Source organism: Rana temporaria, chromosome 5, assembly GCF_905171775.1.
Source record: "Rana temporaria chromosome 5, aRanTem1.1, whole genome shotgun sequence".
NCBI lineage: Eukaryota > Metazoa > Chordata > Amphibia > Anura > Ranidae > Rana > Rana temporaria.
In genome coordinates this window covers 274,928,874-274,949,225 of record NC_053493.1, presented here as the reverse complement: position 1 = coordinate 274,949,225, position 20,352 = coordinate 274,928,874, and positions in this window count along the sequence as shown.

Sequence of the window (20,352 nt, the reverse complement as noted above, 5' to 3'; positions counted from 1 at the left end):
ATGCCAGACCACCAGTTTGTAGACGATCGTAGAATTCAGTCCGTGAGAACACTCCCCCATCTGACAGCCGGCCGTTCTTCCCCACGTCCACATAGAGAAACTCATACTGTGCCGACACCACCGCCATCAACACGATACTATGAAAACCCTTGTAGTTAAAATAGTAGGACCCCGAGTGGGGTGGGGGCACAATGCGGACGTGCTTCCCATCTATTGCTCCACCGCAGTTCGGAAAATCACAACGCTGGGCAAATTGGGAAGCCACAGACTGCCATTCCTGTGGTGTGGAGGGTAGCTGTGGGGACAAACCAAAAAAAATTGTTTACTAATTTATCAGATAAACATTGCAATCACAATACAAAAACCATCATTGTGCAACTTCAACAACAGGATTATAATTTCATACCATCATTGTGAAGTGAGTATTTAGTTAAAACAATATAGGCACACTTAATTATCAGACTCCACATCCCTCTGATGATAGAGCAATAAACTAATTTCAGGGGGGAGGAGGGGGGGGGCAGAGCTACAATTGATTAGCCAAAAATGCAAAAATTGGCTAGGTGGGTTTGGGCCTAGCAAAGCATGCTGGACAGGTTTATGGTGGGTAAGGACAAAATATGCAGGTAGGCCCAAATTAAAAAATTTAAAGGTTAACAACATGCATGGGGAGAAAAGGGAACATCCCACACACAGCAGATTCAAATCTCATGGTTATTATGGAAGAAAAAAAAATTAGACTATCACACATTTAAAAATAAAACATTGTGATGTTAAAATTAGGGAACTTACCTTAATATACTCCTCCTGCAGAACATGTATGATGGCAGTACACGTCTCCGGTATGATGACCCCAAGCGCCTGGGGAGAGATGCCTGTCGAGAACTTGAGGTCCTGCAGGCTCCTCCCAGTCGCCAGGTACCGCAACGTGGCAATAAGCCTCTGCTCGGCCGTGATGGATTCCCACATCACAGTGTCCTGCCTCGTGATATAGGGGGACAGAAGTTCCAGCAGACGGTTGAATACGGGGTCCGTCATGCGGAGAAAATTCCTAAAATCATCAGGATTATTCTCCTGGAGTTCCCTAAGCAGAGGCATATGAGAAAAATGGTCACGCTGGCGCAACCAATTCTTGGTCCAGAAACGCCTCCTCCCAGTGTTCCTGCCCAAACAACTGATTCGCTGAGCCTGTCCATAAGCAAACCCATAAACACCACCAATTCGCGAGAATCGACGATGCTGCTCCATCATGGATTCAAACCGACAGGCTGGTCAGTCAAGAACACACTCCAACAGAAAGCACCCCCAAATCCAGCACAACCTGCTAAGCCCGCACGACACACAGATACGAGCGCACAGTACGCGGAAACGTGCTGAAAGCCTGTGCCCGAATGCCAACTGCAAACCCGCAAGCACACGCACTGAACCCAAGAATACCACCTGTCAAACCACGGAGACTGAAAAGCACGAATCGGCTCTAACCAAACCTTCACTAGCACGCAGGCACACGGAACTAGCAAAAGCGGAACAGAGGGCGGCGCCGTTGACTTTGGTCTTCCCCTTTATAGTGACGTCTTACGTGGTTTACGTTGCATACGTTCTGGTTCGCGCGGATTTTTATACGCTAGTGTGTACGTGACAGCGGATCAACAGATAAATCCGCCGATCCGCTGAAACCGATCCGCGGATAAATTCAAGCGCATGGATTCTATCGTGTGTATGGGGCCTCAGAATAAGCTATCAACTAAAAGCACTCTGCTTTGTGTTTTTTATTGTAGATCGTCAACACAACTAACAAATTATTTTCAATTTTTTCATAAACAATGATGTGGTCAAAGTATTTTTTATTACTATACTACTTACTGTATAATAGAGCATGAAACAGAAAAGAACACAATGAGGCTTATGCTTTTTATTCCCTGTTCTCTTTTATCTATTTTCCCCAAAAAACAGGGAAAGAAAGAAAAAGATAGATAGATAGATAGATAGATAGATAGATAGATAGATAGATAGATAGATAGATAGATAGATAGATAGATAGATAGATAGATAGATAGAGTGCCTTGCGAAAGTATTCGACCCCCTTGAACGTTGCGACCTTTTGCAACATTTCAGGCTTCAAACATAAAGATATAAAACTGTAATTTTTTTTGAAGAATCCACAACAAGTGGGACACAATCATGAAGTGGAACGAAATGTATTGGATATTTAAAACTTTAACAAATAAAAAACTGAAAAATTGGGCGTGCAAAATTATTCAGCCCCCTTAAGTTAATACTTTGTAGCGCCACCTTTTGCTGCGATTACAGCTGTAAGTCGCTTGGGGTATGTCTCTATCAGTTTTGCACATCGAGAGACTGACATTTTTGCCCATTCCTTCTTGCAAAACCGCTCGAGCTCAGTGAGGTTGGATGGAGAGCATTTGTGAACAGCAGTTTTCAGTTCTTTCCACAGATTCTCGATTGGATTCAGGTCTGAACTTTGACTTGGCCATTCTAACACCTGGATATGTTTATTTGTGAACCATTCCATTGTAGATTTTGCTTTATGTTTTGGATCATTGTCTTGTTGGAAGACAAATCTCCGTCCCAGTCTCAGGTCTTTTGCAGACTCCATCAGGTTTTCTTCCAGAATGGTCCTGTATTTGGCTCCATCCATCTTCCCATCAATTTTAACCATCTTCCGTGTCCCTGCTGAAGAAAAGCAGGCCCAAACCATGATGCTGCCACCACCATGTTTCACAGTGGGGATGGTGTGTTCAGGGTGATGAGCTGTGTTGCTTTTACACCAAACATAACGTTTTGCATTGTTGCCAAAAAGTTCAATTTTGGTTTCATCTGACCAAAGCACCTTCTTCCACATGTTTGGTGTGTCTCCCAGGTGGCTTGTGGCAAACTTTAAATGACACTTTTTATGGATATCTTTAAGAAATGTCTTTCTTCTTGCCACTCTTCCATAAAGGCAAGATTTGTGCAGTATAGGACTGATTGTTGTCCTATGGACAGAGTCTCCCACCTCAGCTGTAGATCTCTGCAGTTCATCCAGAGTGATCATGGGCCTCTTGGCTGCATCTCTGATCAGTCTTCTCCTTGTATGAGATGAAAGTTTAGAGGGACGGCCAGGTCTTTGTAGATTTGCAGTGGTTTGATACTCCTTCCATTTCAATATTATCACTTGCACAGTGCTCCTTGGGATGTTTAAAGCTTGGGAAATCTTTTTGTATCCAAATCCGGCTTTAAACTTCTCCACAACAGTATCTCGGACCTGCCTGGTGTGTTCCTTGTTCTTCATGATGCTCTCTGCGCTTTAAACGGACCTCTGAGACTATCACAGTGCAGGTGCATTTATATGGAGACTTGATTACACACAGGTGGATTTTATTTATCATCATTAGTCATTTAGGTCAACATTGGATCATTCAGAGATCCTCACTAAACTTCTGGAGAGAGTTTGCTGCACTGAAAGTAAAGGGGCTGGATAATTTTTCAGTTTTTTATTTGTTGAAAAAGTTTGAAATATCCAATAAATTTTGTTCCACTTCATGATTGTGTCCCACTTGTTGTTGATTCTTCAAAACAAATTACAGTTTTATATCTTTATGTTTGAAGCCTGAAATGTGGCAAAAAGGTCGCAAAGTTCAAGGGGGCCGAATACTTTTGCAAGGCACGATAGATAGATAGATAGATAGATAGATAGATAGATAGATAGATAGATAGATAGATAGATAGATAGATAGATAGAACTATGTTCTATCCTAGTTTTTTAAGACATCATTATTAAAAATGTTATGAGCATTATCTGTAACAAAGGTAAAATATGCACAGATTACTAGCATAAGAAATATTCAATTTTACTGATCAGAAGAAGAACACTGAGATAGATGAGACTAGAATGTTTCAAAATGTGAATGAGATTTACACAAGTTTCATATATAATTTTGATTTACTTTTCAATAATAGTGTGTTAAATCATTTTAATGAGCTGCTATTTTGTTCGTTCATCAATCCCATGCTGCAACTGTAACCATATATCTTCCATAGGTTACACTGGGAATTTTATCAGTGTTGTCAAAACATATGAAGACATTTTTCTTTCGTTTACATGGATATGAGTTCAATAATTCTGATAACATTTTCTACGTGTGAGTCAATTCCTCTTAGTTCTGTTCATTTTTGTGCTTAGTCAGCTATGATTCAGATTATGTGATGTGCGTTACACCTAAGAACTGAACTGAAAATGTTTGAGAGACAGCATTGAACCAACTGTTAAAATTAATCTATTCTTTTTTTCCAAAATTTAATTTTGTTTGGAAAATGTTAAGATATAAACAATACAAAGTAGTCATGTAGCGAAGAGTAGTGGATCTACAGTATTCTTAAATTTTTTTACAGTTATGTCAACAGTCTTGCAAGAATAGAAAAAAAAAGAGTAGTAGAAGGGCCAAAATATTTACATGTTTGGTAAAAAATGCTGTTTAAAGCTCAATTTTATGTTGGACGCTAGGGACGAACTTTTGGTTCGGGTCTACCTCGAGTCTGACCTTAGCTCAAGTTGTTTGCAGTTTAGGAAACCTGTGAATTAATGCAATTGTTTAATGTCATAGCAACAATATGCTAATCATGCATTTTCTAGTCTTTGAACCTTGGCCCTGTGGATTAGAACAGCAAATAATGGGGGTTTTCTAATGTGCCAGCCCTTTCCCTTTAAAAGTTACCATACTATTTCCAGCAGCCTGTGAGGAGACACATTTGATAGAAACAGTAGACAGTGTTGCAAGGAATAATATTTGCTGTAACCATAAACCAGACAAACTTTGAGTGCATGTTTTTCCCTTGCTGGGGCCTCTGTTAGATGGTTGTATAGCATTTATTGTTGCTGATGCTTATTCTTTATTGTTCTTTTGTGTTGTACTATTTTACTTATGTTTAATTCCATTTCAGGAAGCAGGCTTAACTGTCCTTTCCTCCACCCTCCACAGGCCATTCGACACCTGCTCTTCTTCTGCTCCTCTTGCCCTGCCATGGCTGCATTTAAAGTGGAGGTTCACCCAAAAACTAAATTTTTAACATTAGATTGAGGCTCATTTTGTGAAGGGGAATCGGGTGTTTTTTTTTAAAATCGAAGCAGTACTTACCATTTTAGAGAGCGATCTTCTCCGCCGCTTCCGGGTATGGGCTGCGGGACTGGGCGTTCCTATTTGATTGACAGGCTTCCGACGGTCTCATACAGCGCGTCGCGATTTTCCGAAAGTAGCCAAACGTCGATGCGCAGGCGCCGTATAGAGCCGCACTGACTTTCGGCTACTCGTGACGCGATGTATGCGACCATCGGAAGCCTGTCAATCAAATAGGAATGCCCAGTCCCGAAGACCATACCCGGAAGCGGCGGAGAAGATCGCTCTCTAAAACGGTAAGTACTGCTTCGATTTAAAAAAAAACACCCGATTCCCCTTCACAAAACGAGCCTCAATCTAATGTTAAAATTTGTTTTTCGGGTGAACTCCCGCTTTAAGGTAAGTTTCTTACAATGTCCATGGTCTCTGTTTTTCCCAAAAAAAAAGCAGTAGGTTATGGTTGGAGCTAAAGAGGTTGGGGCACACATAGTCTTCTCACAGGAGATGCATTTCAAACAATCCTCTGTACCTAAACTTCCCAGTCACCTATTTAATCAATGCATCTTGAGTAAAACGCCCATAACTAAATCTAGATGTACCATGATCACAATACATAAGAACTGTCCTTTTTTACCACCTTTTTCATCAGACGAACCGATCGTGTGTGGGCCCCATCATTTTTTTCCCTTCTGTGAAAAAACGAGGAACTTGTTTTAAAATTATCTGATGGTTAAAAAACCGATAGAAAGAAATGATCCTCTGTGGGCACGTCCATCGGTTAAAAAAACATGCATGCTTATAATCAAGTCGACGCATGCTCGGAAGCATTGAATTGAATTTTTCTCAGCACGTAGTTGTTTTACGTCACCGCGTTCTGACACGATCATTTTTTTAACTGATGGTGTGTAGGCAAGACAGATGAAAGTCAGCTTCATCAAATATCTGATGAAAAAATCCATCAGACCGTTTTCATCGGATGAACCGATCGTGTGTACAGGGCATAACAGTATACTGATCCCAATGACAGATTTGTGTTTCTTAAAAGCTCAATTACAGGACATAAATATACTTTTGCCACGTTATATGATCCTAAACACCCACCAACTCAGTTTCCTGGACTTCTTGTTTTTGCACGTTTGGCTAATTTTAGGGAAGACACACATTTCCTGGGTGGGAATTTTAACGTGAGACCCATTCCCCACGTGAATATCTCCCAGGGGAATTCCACTCATTCTTATGCTTTTCCTAAGCAAGGCTGTGCAATGTCTCTTCCAGGTAGATTGCTGGAGAGCTCAGCAGCACGCTACTGAACCTGACTGTAGCTATTATCCCACAGCCCATGAGGTATAAACCAGAATTGATCCTATATCTGTAGATCAACATGCCTTAGAAACCCTCACCAACTCCACCATAGAACAAATCACTATGTCGAACCATGCGCTGTTCACAGCCTTTTTATTGTCCCCCATTCCATGGCTAGACCATGGAGACTTAATGAGAATCTTCTTAAAGACATCTCTGTTGCAGGGAAAGTGACAGAATCGATTCAACATTGTTTTGCTGAAAATGCTACAGTCAGCATTGATGAGTGGGTTCTTAGGGAGGATCACAAGGCCGTAATCCTGGGGGAACTGATATCTCAGGGCTTGACACTCAAGAAGACAAGGCAGACTGATTTCAAATGGGTCCTGACTGACCTGCAAGCAGCCAAATAACAGTATAAACAACACAGTGAAAAGGCATACAGGGTACACACCGTTCCAAAGTAACCCTCATAAAAATCAACAATCACTCAAACTACCTGGGTACCAGCCCAGTCTACAGCTGCAATGGGGGGAAGGTGAAGGATGAAGATAGTAACACTCCAAAGTAGAAAAATAACTTCTTTATTTAGCATATCTGTATAAAAAGACAAAAACAAACAGTTCCAGGACAGCCAGTAAACGTGTTTCATGCATCAGTGCTTATTCAGTAATGTTCTGGGACTGTGTTTCTTTTCTTTTTATACAAATTTGCTCAAGAAGTTATTTTTCAACTTTGGAGTGCCACTACCTTTATCCTTCATCTATAAACAACACAGTACCCTGGAAGAGCTGGAAAGCCCCTGTTGTTTTTTTTTTCGGGGGAACTTACCCGCTTACTAGACCACCGTATATGCAAACAGTTGTGATACATTTCTCACAAGTATTATACGTTTGGCAACAAGTGTGACATAATGCTGGCGAGAGCCCTCAGGAGGCAGCAGTCTTCCACACATGTACTGTATATAACCTTTAATCCAGCTCTGGTGCCCCTGTGTTTCATACACCTGAATGGCATTTATATACATGTATTATTATGGCTAACTCTTTTTGAACTCTGTGGAACATGCAGAACCATAGCCAGTTAAGTACAAACTTGGACACAGCCACTACATTTCCAGCAGCCATATGATCTGACCTAGCCAAATTCATCCTCAAAAAATTAAGCTGCTATTAAAGAACTCCCAAATGTCAAAAGTCTGGGCACTGACAGGTAGAAAGCCTGGTACTTAAAATGTTTGCCTTACGTTCTCACCCTTTCAATGCTGATATTATAATTCTATCATCAAAGGTACTCCCATCCCCAAGGAAGCTTTTCTCTCCCATATCACAGTTATGCCCAAACAGGAGAAAGATCATACCCTTGCCCAGAATTACCTCCCTATTTCTCTAATTAATATCAACATAAAGATTTTGTCTAAGATTCTAGCCAACTGGCTAAAACCTTACCTATCAGATGTTATTCACCCTGGCCAGACAGGTTTTATTGTGATGAAAAAATGGAAAGAATCTGCGCTAAAAATAACAAAAAGAAGAAAAAGGAGAGAAAAAACCTGCAACGTAGTCACAGTCTAATCCCTCCAGGTGCTGCGATTACCGTGTAAATATTAAATACAAGAAATAAACATAAGAAAAATATAAATCGCGCTACCTCAACCACCCTTCTTGACAAACACAAACGTAAGCAAGTGTGTAATCTCTAGTGATATATGTGAAAGACTGGCTGCTATATCAAAAAAGTGACCTATAATGGCCACTAGGGTGCAACATGCAGCCACCTCAAAATCCCTCAGCAATCATAGTGATGGTGATTTAAAAGAAAAACAAACAAAACCCCAAAAAAAAACAAAAAACAAATGACACTTGGATCAAAACTATCAAATAAATATGAATTTTGGCTCTAAATGGGTTAATAAACAGTCCGAAATGTTGACAGTAGAGAGTCCATAAATAGCAGGTAAGATGTCAAACACCCATGCATCTGTGCCACATTACAGATTGGTTGTAAACGTGTCCAAAAGAAAAAAGTGACATGTCCTCCACCAGACTTACCGAATTCCCACGATCCCTTATGACAGGGGATCAGAAACAGCATATAATAGGGCCCAATCTCACAGTTTTCAGATATGTAGTCCTGATGGATCTTGTTTTCCAAGCAATTTCGGCAGTATCAATGCCCACCATGTAAAAAACAGTGACAGCTCCACATTGCATTAAATGTGTAGAAATGTATTTAAAAAGTTAAAATTGCACTTACAGTTATGCAGTTTAAAATTTGCCTTGAATCTAATGTGCCGTCCGGTACACAAAACTCTCAGGCACCTGTCCACTGGGGGAACGTTTTTTGCTTTTTATGCTTTTATGGGTATCTATGCAAAAGTTAATGGTGGAAAGGAAATTGTCACATGCTCCTTGGCTACCCTGATCACTTTGTAGATTTGCTGTGGATCATTTTCCCTCTCACGATACACATTCCCAATTCATGTGATAAATTAAACAGAAGCATTTCTCTGGAAAAAAAGCTCCGCCCATGTTGAAGGCTAACTGGGTCTAAGGGCCTGGTATGGATGGAGGGGGTCCCACATCGTTTTTTTTAAGGCATTTTGTATTTCTGGCAATGGGTTTTATTTTTCAGTCAGTGCGGAAGCCTGTTGACAACTGATAACTCATCTGTTGTTAAGGACGCCATGGACGGCTTCCTAGCCCACTCCTTTAACAACCAGTTATTTAAAGCTTTGCCCAATCAGGGCTTTAAATGCACTGTGCAGTGCATTGTGGGGCAAACATCCCGCCGAGCACCCCACAAATTCTGGTGTTCGCAGAATGGGGGAACAGGCGTTGTTCGGGCCAAACTTTTGGTTGGCTCGAACTGTTCGCCTAACTCTATCCATGGCACAATTTGAGAAACTTTGTGCTTCCCATGCCCCAGTCAAGTGCATGATTTATGTGTTATATAAACTATGATGATTGATTCTTCTCTCACACAAAAAGTATATCTGTTAGGGAGTGGGAATGAGATCTGCAATGTGAATTGTCAGACTCCCAGTTTAGCGCCCTGTATCACCTAACCCACTTGAGCTCAAAGTTCAATCCAAGAAACAGGAAAATTAGTGCACTATTAAAAGCGGAGTTCCATCCATTTTTTAGTTTATTTAAACCTACACCTGTCCCACGGTCCATCGCATCATTCGCATGGAGCCCCGCTCCTTTCCCCCTCTTCTTCTCGGCGCTGTCATATCTACTGTGGGCACCCAGCTGTGACAGCTAATGGGTTCACGGCTGGGCGCACACTGCTCTCTGCCATTGGCCAGACAATCTTCTGGGACCTGTGTTGTGTCCCAGAAGATTGCTGGCAGGGAGGGGCCGCCTAGGGCGAGAGGAGGAGTCACCTAGGTGGCCAGGACAGGAAGTTTCAGTAAAAAGAGGACACACACTCCCGCCCCCAAAAAAATGATCTGCCAAATGTGGCATGTCAGGGGGCAAGGAGAGCTTAAAGCGGAAGTTCCACTTTTGGGTGGAACTCCACTTTAAGGGAGTTAGGTTATTTTTATATTAAAGCAGAGTTCCAGCTAATTTTTGGTTTATTAAAGGTCAGCAGCTACAAATAAAGTGTATCTTCTGACTTTTAATTAAAAGACACTCACCTGTCCCACAATCCAGCGACATGGCCACCCAAACCCCCCATTCTGTCCACAGCCCTGGCAATACTACTGTGGGCATCCGGCTGTGACAGCTTGCACTTACTCACTGCGCTGTCCTGCATAGCCGGGCAATCTTCTGGGACCTATGATGTGTCCCAGAAGATTGCAGGGAGGAAGGGCCTCCTAGGCAGCCCAAGCAGAAGTGGGAGGTCGTCAATAATCGTGTTGCATTGTGATGCATTGCGGAATCGAATCAAAACGTTGACCTGATAATCGTAATCGAATCGTGAGATCGGTGAAGATGCGCACCCCTACAGTGTAGTAAATATATATATATATGAGAAAAAACAGAACTTTACCAGGGTAGAGGGTATGGTTCAAAGTACCACACAATAGAGCCACAGGGAAATAGTATCACAATAATGCAAAAAAAAAAACTATAATCAAAAATAAACAAAGGTTTATTATAGAAAATTTTTATTTTAATTTTTTCAAAAAATATTGAAAATATGTAACAATTCCTCTACCTCCCACCACTAAAAGACAATGTTGTCTATAAAAACAATACATCTAGACACCATACATGCATCCATATACAAATAGCATATATATTCAGTGCAATAGGCAATAAGCAAAGGGGTTAGTGGCACCACCATATTCCAGGCAGTCCTGTACATTGGATATCCAAAAGCAGCAATTCTGCATGAATCAAAAATTCAGAGGGACTACAATCTATGGATAAAAAAGGAAATATATTGTATGGAACGTGGCATGAAAAATGTATACATGGCATGGTTATCACAGACCCATGGAAGTTGACCTCCAAATGGTTCAAGGAATTGAAGATGAATTATGAGCTTGTCATCATATATAATGTCAAATACCCCCGGATATACCATGGACATATATTGTGAATCACTGCTGATCACTGTAGCACCCAGTCCTGTTTTCCTGTGACGGTGTCCACACCATGGAAAACTAGATGGGTGATGCCAAAGGAATGCATAGAATAAAGTTAGTTGCACAAGTACGTGATGTTAATGCCAGCTTCGTCAGGACCATATTATATATATACAGTATATATATACCAACCGGTCTTCCAGCAGAAAACAATAGTCTTTTAGATTTTTTTATCACACAACAAAAATATCAACAACCACTTCACCTTCAGAAGTCTTCCTCAGCTCACTGCTGTCCTTAACTCAACAAGCCTCAGGATGCAGCATTCAGTAGTAATCCTCTGGACAACTTATAGAGGCCTTAATTTTTCCATTCCGAACAGCTGAAGCTATCCAACGTCCTTAAACCTTTCTGGCTACCTCTGCAGCCGACACCTGATAGTAATTGGTGAATGTTCTAAACAAGGCAGAAATGTATCTCCCGTCTGTGACAACACCCCCAGATTTACCTGACCTGTCACACTTTGGATAGTAAAACATTTTTTTTCTGCCAGTAAATACCTTATACAGCCCACTTAATGTTTCTTGTCTGGTAAAAAACCTAGGCTTATAACATCATGTACAGCTCTTTCTCTCTCAGTTTGCTAGGAAGGGAGGGGGATGAGTCATAAGAGCTGCAGAGCTGGAGGGGTGCCTCTGTGTGTCTGTTTAAATCCAGGAAGTGAACAGGCAGAAGCTTCAGCTGCCCACAGTTAAAATGGTTGAAGCCAGTCTCAGTGAAGAGAGATTTCTGCAGCATATTTGGCAAGTACAGAATCACAGTATATATAAAATAATATGCAAAGTGGTTGGAGGGAAGCTTCAAAATGGCAAAGATGTTTTTATTACAAATTATGTGAGCAAACTGCAGTTCCTCTTTAAATAGTTAGTTTGGACCAAAATAGTCCAAACAGACTATTTGCCTCACTAACATATGTGCCCACTTGGAGTGTTGTTTTTGGCTTGCAGTAAATTTACTATAATTTGAATGTTTTCTTTCTGTTATGTCAGTATAGTTTTCTCTGCATTTTATGTTGTATATTCTCTGGCCATTCCTTTTTGCTAATGAATGGAAATGAGAAGATCTGCCGGAACCCCAAGTTCAAGTTCAGCAAACCCAACATTAATGCACTTTGAGGTTCCCAAACCCAAACATCACACAGTTGCATATCGTAATTCCATTCAAGAGACTTTCCAGGATAATAGGCAAGCTATTATCAAAAAGTACATGATTTACTGGACACTGCTTTGGGGCACAAGTACCAATGCCAAACAAATGTTTAACAAATATCTTTCAGCAAGGAGAGGATATTTTCAGTGTTTTTTCAGTGGTTGCACATGCTTTTATGAAACAACATCATGCACCAATTTCAAAGCAGCATTTAAAAACAAAAAAAAACACAGAAAACTGGTATGTCGTTCGTATTACAATTTAAACCAGGCCCTTATCCAAGGATGTAGCCTGGGTGATCAAGAAAGGGAGGGTAGAGAGTTTCAGGCGCCCATTTGTGTGCCATACCAGGCCACATGCATATCACCAGTGGGAGGGTATCTCCCAATGAATGTGGCTATCCCTCTTGGAAATCACCTTATCCCCATGTTAATAGGGAAAGGGCCGTATGCCCTCATCTTGTACCCTAAAAAGAAGGAAGGTTTGCAGGAAAAGGGAGAATTTGGAAACAACTGCGCTAAGGTGAAAAATCGGATTGATAAGCAGCAATTAAATTGTGTATAAACAAAGTAAATAATAGGTAAAAAAGGATAATTGCGCTAAACCAAATCGTGAAATTATATCAAACAAACAATTTAGGCATGTGCACAAGTGCATGTGCTAAACATCTAAATTAACACTCTAAGATATAAACACTTATATAAATCGCATAGAGTCAGGGGGCCCAAAGCCACCTGGCCCTGCTAGGCAATAATATGTGTAAACCCAGTGATAAATACCACAAATAAATGTGTGAAAAGGGACGTGGCCACAATATTGCTGGTAAAAATAAACCACAGAAGTGGTAAGTGAAGTCCGTGAAGTCCAAAAAAAATGGATAAATGAAAAATTAAGTGGTAAGTCCAAATAGCAGGGAAGACACCCGTGAAAACTGCAGAGATGCAAGCACCAGACGTGAATCCACCACCAATCATGCAGCTGCTTACCAGAAATCAAGGTCCTGCCGGACCACTATCAGCATATCTCTCAACCATAGATCTTAGATCAGCAGTGAATCCTCCACTTGCGCTAGAACCATGCCGTGCTCAACGATGGGTATAAAAGACAAAACAGAGCTCCACATAGCATAAAATATTTGCAGGCTAAAAGATCAGGTCATCTTTTGACCTGATCTTTTAGCCTGCAAATATTTTATGCTATGTGGAGCTCTGTTTTGTCTTTTATACCCATCGTTGAGCACGGCATGGTTCTAGCGCAAGTGGAGGATTCACTGCTGATCTAAGATCTATGGTTGCAGGAAAAAGGGGGCCCCCAGATATATAGCCCTCCCTAGGGAAAGGGGTGCTTGGTACATTAGTGCTCCTTATTACTCATCATCCCCGTAAAGAGTTACATTTAATTTACAAAGATCCCTTGACAATGTTTCATAATTTAAAGAAAAGACAAACAAAAAATATTTGTATTTATGTTCCTCTTTGTAATCCACCATGAATCCTGTTAGCAATGTATTTCATGTGTATCAAGATGACCCACGCCTGCTGAACTGTACCCAAAACAGTCCCATGGCTACATGATAGACACTTGATGTTACAGGAATGTAAACACTGAATGGAGAATCGTGGGTGATGTAACGCCATTGACTATATTTGATCTTATATACTTTAATGGCATTCGGCATTAAGTTCAGGTTTGACTAACCGCAAAATAGATGCAATAGAATCAAGGAGACCAGTCACCTGACCTGTTGAAGTTTTTTAATCAACTTTCCACTAATCATGGAGTATGCTATATTTTGCCAATAAGGGGGAAGTGGAAGTGCATAGGACAAAACCAGTTCCTTTAAAAAAAAAAATCGCAAAAAGGCCATTCATTAAATACACCTCAACTTACAAACATCTTGATAGTTTCAAAATGTCTATCAGAGATATTCCAAAATCACCATCTGTACTGGTAGGACATTTACAAAAATGTAGTGCATACTGATATCACAGAAGCAACATTATGGTGACTTCTAAATTTACAATTAGTTTGTTACTTACTACTAGCACCAGTGCCGATCCTGACCTCCCTGGGGCCCTAAGCAAAATGACAGTGACGGAAATTACATCTTATCTTACATTAAAGTGAGAAGCAGGGGGTGCTGAATTCTTACCTCATCTCCCATGCAGCCAGTGAGTTGAAAAGCCGGGTGAGGGGCCAAAAATGACTTTTCACCAGGTGGGGTCTCTAGTAATTTGGGGGGCCCTCTGCAGCTTTGCGGGGCCCTAAGCAGCTTGCATAGTGAGCCTATAGGGTGGATCGGCCCTGACTAGCACTTGTGCATGCCTACAATTTCTCGCAGATCTAGAGATTCATTTTTCTAAACAAGGCAGTTATAGGCCATTCTATTATAAATTAAAGCCAACGAGTGCTTCTGTGGTTACTGAGTTTCAGTGGACTAGATACGCAACTCCAAAGGTGGGGACACCATCACTAGCCTTAGAAAAAGGCTGCAAGTCACAGTGTAAGCCACTCTTTTTCTAAGGGACAGGTAAGCAACTCCTAGTCCCATTCCTTCCCATTTAAATATATGCAACATTAATTATGGACCCCACTTGTTCTGCCCAATCTATGGCCCTGTTTATGAGAGGTCCAATCTATATTACCAAATGAATATGGTTTAGCAATGATCACATTAATAATTCATTACAACAAACAGCCTAAAAGGGTCAGACTTCTATTTACAGGATGAGAAAATTATGTAGTAGTTTACAAAAGCATCTTTTACCCTGCTTTGTATTGTATTTCTTTCTTTATTGCTTTTCTTATTTTTTAATTAAAGAAAAGTAAAAGTTGTAATATAATGTGTCAGTATCCCAAAGATAAAAGATCTCTGAAGTGGAACAGAAAGGCGCAAATTTACACATTTTTAATGAAGTGTTTTTGTTTTGTTTTTTTCAAATTTCTTTGCATGCGCAGGCTTAATGTTTTGGTAGGTACATTGTGAAGCCATGCTTTCATTGCATAATTATAAGTGAAATGTTCTTTAATGTGCAATAATAATGCTCAAGCTGTGCTATTTTGCAGCTAATAATTATACACAACAGCGTGAAGCATGATAGCAAGTGGAAATCTTTTCACTGCTAAATGGATCATACATATGAATTCTCATTGCTCTACAATGCAAGCCAAGATTTTACTTAAAGCATGCTGACATTCTTCTAGTGGTAGTATATGATCTTAAACATTTTAAAGAGGTCTTGTTAATGATTGCCATTTACTGAATTTATTAACTAAAACATGTAATAAATGCTTCATGTGAACCATTTTTCCAGTTAGGTTAAAAAAAATGCCAGAATATGGTACATTTTTGCATTTAGCATATCTAAATTTTATAAATATATATTACTAAATAAAAAAATATCAGAAGGTATCCAAAGGATAAAAACTGATCCTAGCGCTCTATGGACGTGGTGGAATATGTGTAATAATCAATAGTTTTGCAGACAAGCAGCTGTTATAATAGGGTAAGAAATGAAAAGCAATGTGTCTCTGAATAGAAGCACTAACAGCGCTAAGGTGACTAATTAAACCTGTAATTAACCTTCTGCTAAATTAGTCTCACTGAGTGAGGATGAATGCAATGTGTATGACCACAAAATGAAATAGGTTTAAAATATAAAATCATGTAAACCAAAAGGAATAAAAATGCATAAAGTCCATTCACAGAAAAAAATGTAAAAAGTCTCTTAAACCGATGTATTTCATAAAATCCTTGAAACTTCCAATTGTAAAATAATCTTCATACCGGGTCTCCCTTAGGAGTTCTACTCACCAGATGCCTATGGTGTGTTCAGCATTAAGAACTCCTTGCTCATACTGGGATTCCTTTCAATGGATTGCCTTAAAAGTCTCCTCAATCTTCCAAAAATATCTCCTTCCTCCTGTTGTCACCGTATCTCAGTAGGTTTGGTATAGGTCATAAATGAGGGAGTGTTTCATGTAAGGCAAGTGAAAAGACATATAGTGTAATACTGTTTTTTATTGAGAACCATGCCCCATAAAAATATATATATGCTTACAAATTTTGAAGATAAAATACAGCACATCAAACGTAGTGAACTGCAGCTCTCGTCCGCTCTAGGTGCACAGTCAGCTCAGCTCCAGCTGACAGGCTCCCAGTTCAGTGTAAACGCTGTGTGTAGTGGAAGAAGCACGTCGTGTAGCCACGCCCTGACGCGTTTCGTGATTGGCTCACGTCTTCAGATTGGAAGTTTCAAGGATTTTATGAAATACATCGGTTTAAGAGACTTTTTACAGTTTTTTCTGTGAATGGACTTTATGCATTTTTATTCCTTTTGGTTTACATGATTTTATATTTTAAACCTATTTCATTTTGTGGTCATACACATTGCATTCATCCTCACTCAGTGAGACTAATTTAGCAGAAGGTTAATTACAGGTTTAATTAGTCACCTTAGCGCTGTTAGTGCTTCTATTCAGAGACACATTGCTTTTCATATATTACTAAATACTTACTGCATACAGTATGTGTCATATTCTTACTAACACATGTGACTTCATTGATTAAAATATACGAAAGTTTTGATCATTGATAGTATCTTTTTTATAACACAAATACAATACCTGTGTGTGGTGCCCTAAAATTATGTGGAAAAAAAACGTGGCTGCCCCTTTATAAGTGAGCTAAACACCTTAATTATGCAAAATAAAAAATGTAAAGATGGTGCTCACATACATAAATAAAATGTGAGAAACAGCACCTAACAATAAACAAATACAATGAATGATGCTCACATACAGTACATGCCTTGTAAATATATATATATATATATATATATATATATATATATATATATATATATATATATACAATATATGTGTGAAAAAAATTTGAATATATTCAATATAAAGCTGTCCCAACACCAACAGTTGCTTCAGTGATTAAATACTCTTAATCTTCACCGCTAGTGCTCAAATTGTGGCTGTACTAGCCAGCCCAGATTTTTTTTTATAACAAACATGTTATACTTACCTCCTCTGTGCAGTTGGATTTGCACAGAGCAGCCCCAATCCTCCTCTTCTCAGCTCCTTCTTCTGCTCTCCTGGTTCTTTCCTCTAGTGAGTGCCCCCTCAGCAAGAAGCTTGCTACAGGGGGCACCCGAGCTGAGTCAGTGCTCTGTGCATCCATTCAGACACGGAGCCCCAACCTGGCCTGCCCCCTCTCTCCCCTGATTGGCTGGCTGATGTGGACTGACAACCGCAAGAGCCAATGGCACCACTGCTGTGTCTCAGCCAATCAGGAGGAGTGTCTGGGACAGCTAAGTGACTTTTGGACATCTGTGCAGAGAGAAGGGGCTGAGGTAAGTAATTGGGGGGTGCTGGGGAGGCTGCTACACACAAAAGGTTTTTGCCTTAATGCATAGAATGCTTTAAGATAAAAAACCTTCTGCCCATAGAAGTCATTTACTTCATGAGTTTTCTACTGTAATGGAGGAATGAAGTGGAGCTTCTCATCAGAGGGATCTCAGCTATTTTCACAAGCCTATTTTGACCTACCTGCAAAAAGGGGTCAAACACTTCTGGTGAGTGTACATCCACCATTTGAGCACTAGCGGTGAAGATTAAGGGTACTTTCACACTGGTGCAGGGGGATGTTGGCGGCACTTTACCGTCATTTTGGCAGCTCTTTTATTTTTATTTTTTTTCAACAGTTTATATATATATATATATATATTTTTTTTTAAAGTGTATTTTGTGCGTGTACTCGAGAGAGGAGCCAGACTGCAGGAGTTGGGAGTAGGCAGGCCTCCCCAGAGGCAATCTGCATCCTTTCTCCATGCCCCGGGTGGCAATGGTGGGTGTGTGAGGGGGTCCTCCCACACAGCCCGCCCTACCTGCTCCGCTTTGAAGCCCAACGGGGCAGAGGGACTCCCTATAAGGGAGTGAGAGGATCTAGCCCGCTCAACCAGCCCCAGTAGTCCTTCGCCTCTCTTTTTAGAGACCGTGTGGTCAAAGTGAGTGCGTGTAAGTGTGGTGGTTTTTGTGGGAGGGGGGTGGGCGTACTAAGCGCAGGCTTACCTCGCATAGCACACCCACAGGGAGCCGGGCTGAGACCACCAAACTCAATTCACATGTAGCCGAGACCGGGATCCGAACCCCTCGCTGCAGAAGTGAATGGCTTGTCAGCGCAGTGCCAATCGCGTTGAGCCACCGCAGCTCCTTGGCAGCTCTTTTCGGTCGCTAGCGTGGCACTTTTATCCCCCGCTAGCAGCCAAAAAAGTGTTTAAAGCACCCACAATGCGCTGCTGTCGAATCGGTTTACAGGTGATTTCAATGGCAGGAGCGTTTTAGGAGCGGTGTACAGACGCGAGTGAGGAACAGCCATCAACGGCTCTTCCTGTTTACATCGTGATCAGCCGTGATTGGACATGGCTGATCACGTGGTAAAGTGTCTCCGTGAGAGACACTTTACCTAGATCGGTGTTGCGGGGTGTCAGACTGACACCCCGCAACAACAATCGCCGTGAGCGGCTCAATATCCTGAGGACATCATATGACATCCAGTCAGGATTAAGCAACCACTTTGCCGCCGTCAATCTGTCATTGGCGGGCGGCAAGTGGTTAAAGCAGAGTTCCAGGCAAAAATTTAAAGGGGTTGTAAAGGAAAAAATGTTTTTCGTAATAAGCATCCTTTACCTGCAGACATTCCTCTTTTCACTTCCTCATTGTTCATTTTTGCTCAGAAGTTGCTCTATTTCTTCTCTGTTCTGTTCACTTCCTGTTTGTCTGATTTTACTGACCACGGGAGGCTTTACTGCGGTGATCAGTAACGTGCTCACCCCCTCCTGGGAAATACATCTGTGTGGCAGGATGCTCTCTACGTGTTAGAGACTTCAAGGAGGTGTGAATTACTGGGCGTGCCGCAATTCATACTGGGAAATGTAGTTCTTACATGAACGAGCGATGCAAACCAGAAAGTGAATGAGAGTACAGAAACTAGAATGCCGGAGGTTATATAGATGAAGGAATTTAATAGGTATTTACACTATTCTGTCTGTCTACCTTGCAGACATTAATTTTAGGCAAACATTTTTTTCCTTTACAACTCCTTTAACTCTGTTTAAAACAATAGAACACCCAACCCCCCCTTGTTTTTTTATTATTATTTATTTTCTTCTCTTTTTGGTATGTATTCTTTGGGACTTCTGTCCCATGTCACCGCCGCGAGGTACGCCATTTTTGCGTATTTATTGTGCCCTTCTCCTTCCCCCCCAGTTGCCCTCTGGGACCTGTGTGTGTCCCAGACCCAGACAGGACAGAAAGCACTGCGCGTCTAGCACATGCACAGGAGGAAACAGGCTGTGAAGCCGCAAGGCTTCGATTCCTGTTTCCCTTAGTAGGGATAATAGTGCCTGCACCCAGAGCCGATGGACGGGTCGGCTTTGGTTGCCAACATCGCGGGCTCCCTGGACAGATAAGTGTCCTTATTTTAAAAGTCAGCAGCTACAGTATTTGTATTTCACCCAGTCTGGAACTCCGCTTAAGTAGGTGGATTCAGAAAGACTTAGGCCGGCGTATCAGTAGATACGCCGGCCTAAGTCTGAATCTGCGCCAACGCAAATTTAAGTGTATTCTGGTAACCAGATATGCTTAAATTAGGCTAAGATACGAGCGGCGTAAGTGTCGTACACCGTCGTATCTTAAAGTGTAATTTTTAGGCTGGCCGATAGGTGGCGCTTCCATTGCGTTCCATTACTAGATACGCCGATTGACGAGCGTACGCCCGGCCGAAGCAGTACAGATACGCCGTTTACGTAAGGCATTTTCAGGCGTATAGTTATTCCATCAAATAGCTGGACTAGTAATGTTAAATATGGCCGTCGTTCCCGCGTCGAAATTTGAAAATTTTACGTCGTTTGCGTAAGTCGTCCGTGAATAGGGCTGGACGTAATTTACGTCCACGTCGAAACCAATACGTCCGTGCGGCGTACTTAGCCGCAATGCACATTGGGATATGTACACGGACGGCGCATGCGCCGTTCTTAAAAAATGTCAATCACGTCAGGTCACACTTCATATACATAAAACACGCCCCCCACGTCCTCATTTGAATTAGGCGCGCTTACGCCGGCCCCATTTTCGCTACGCCGCCGTAACTTAGCAGGCAAGTACTTTGTGAATACA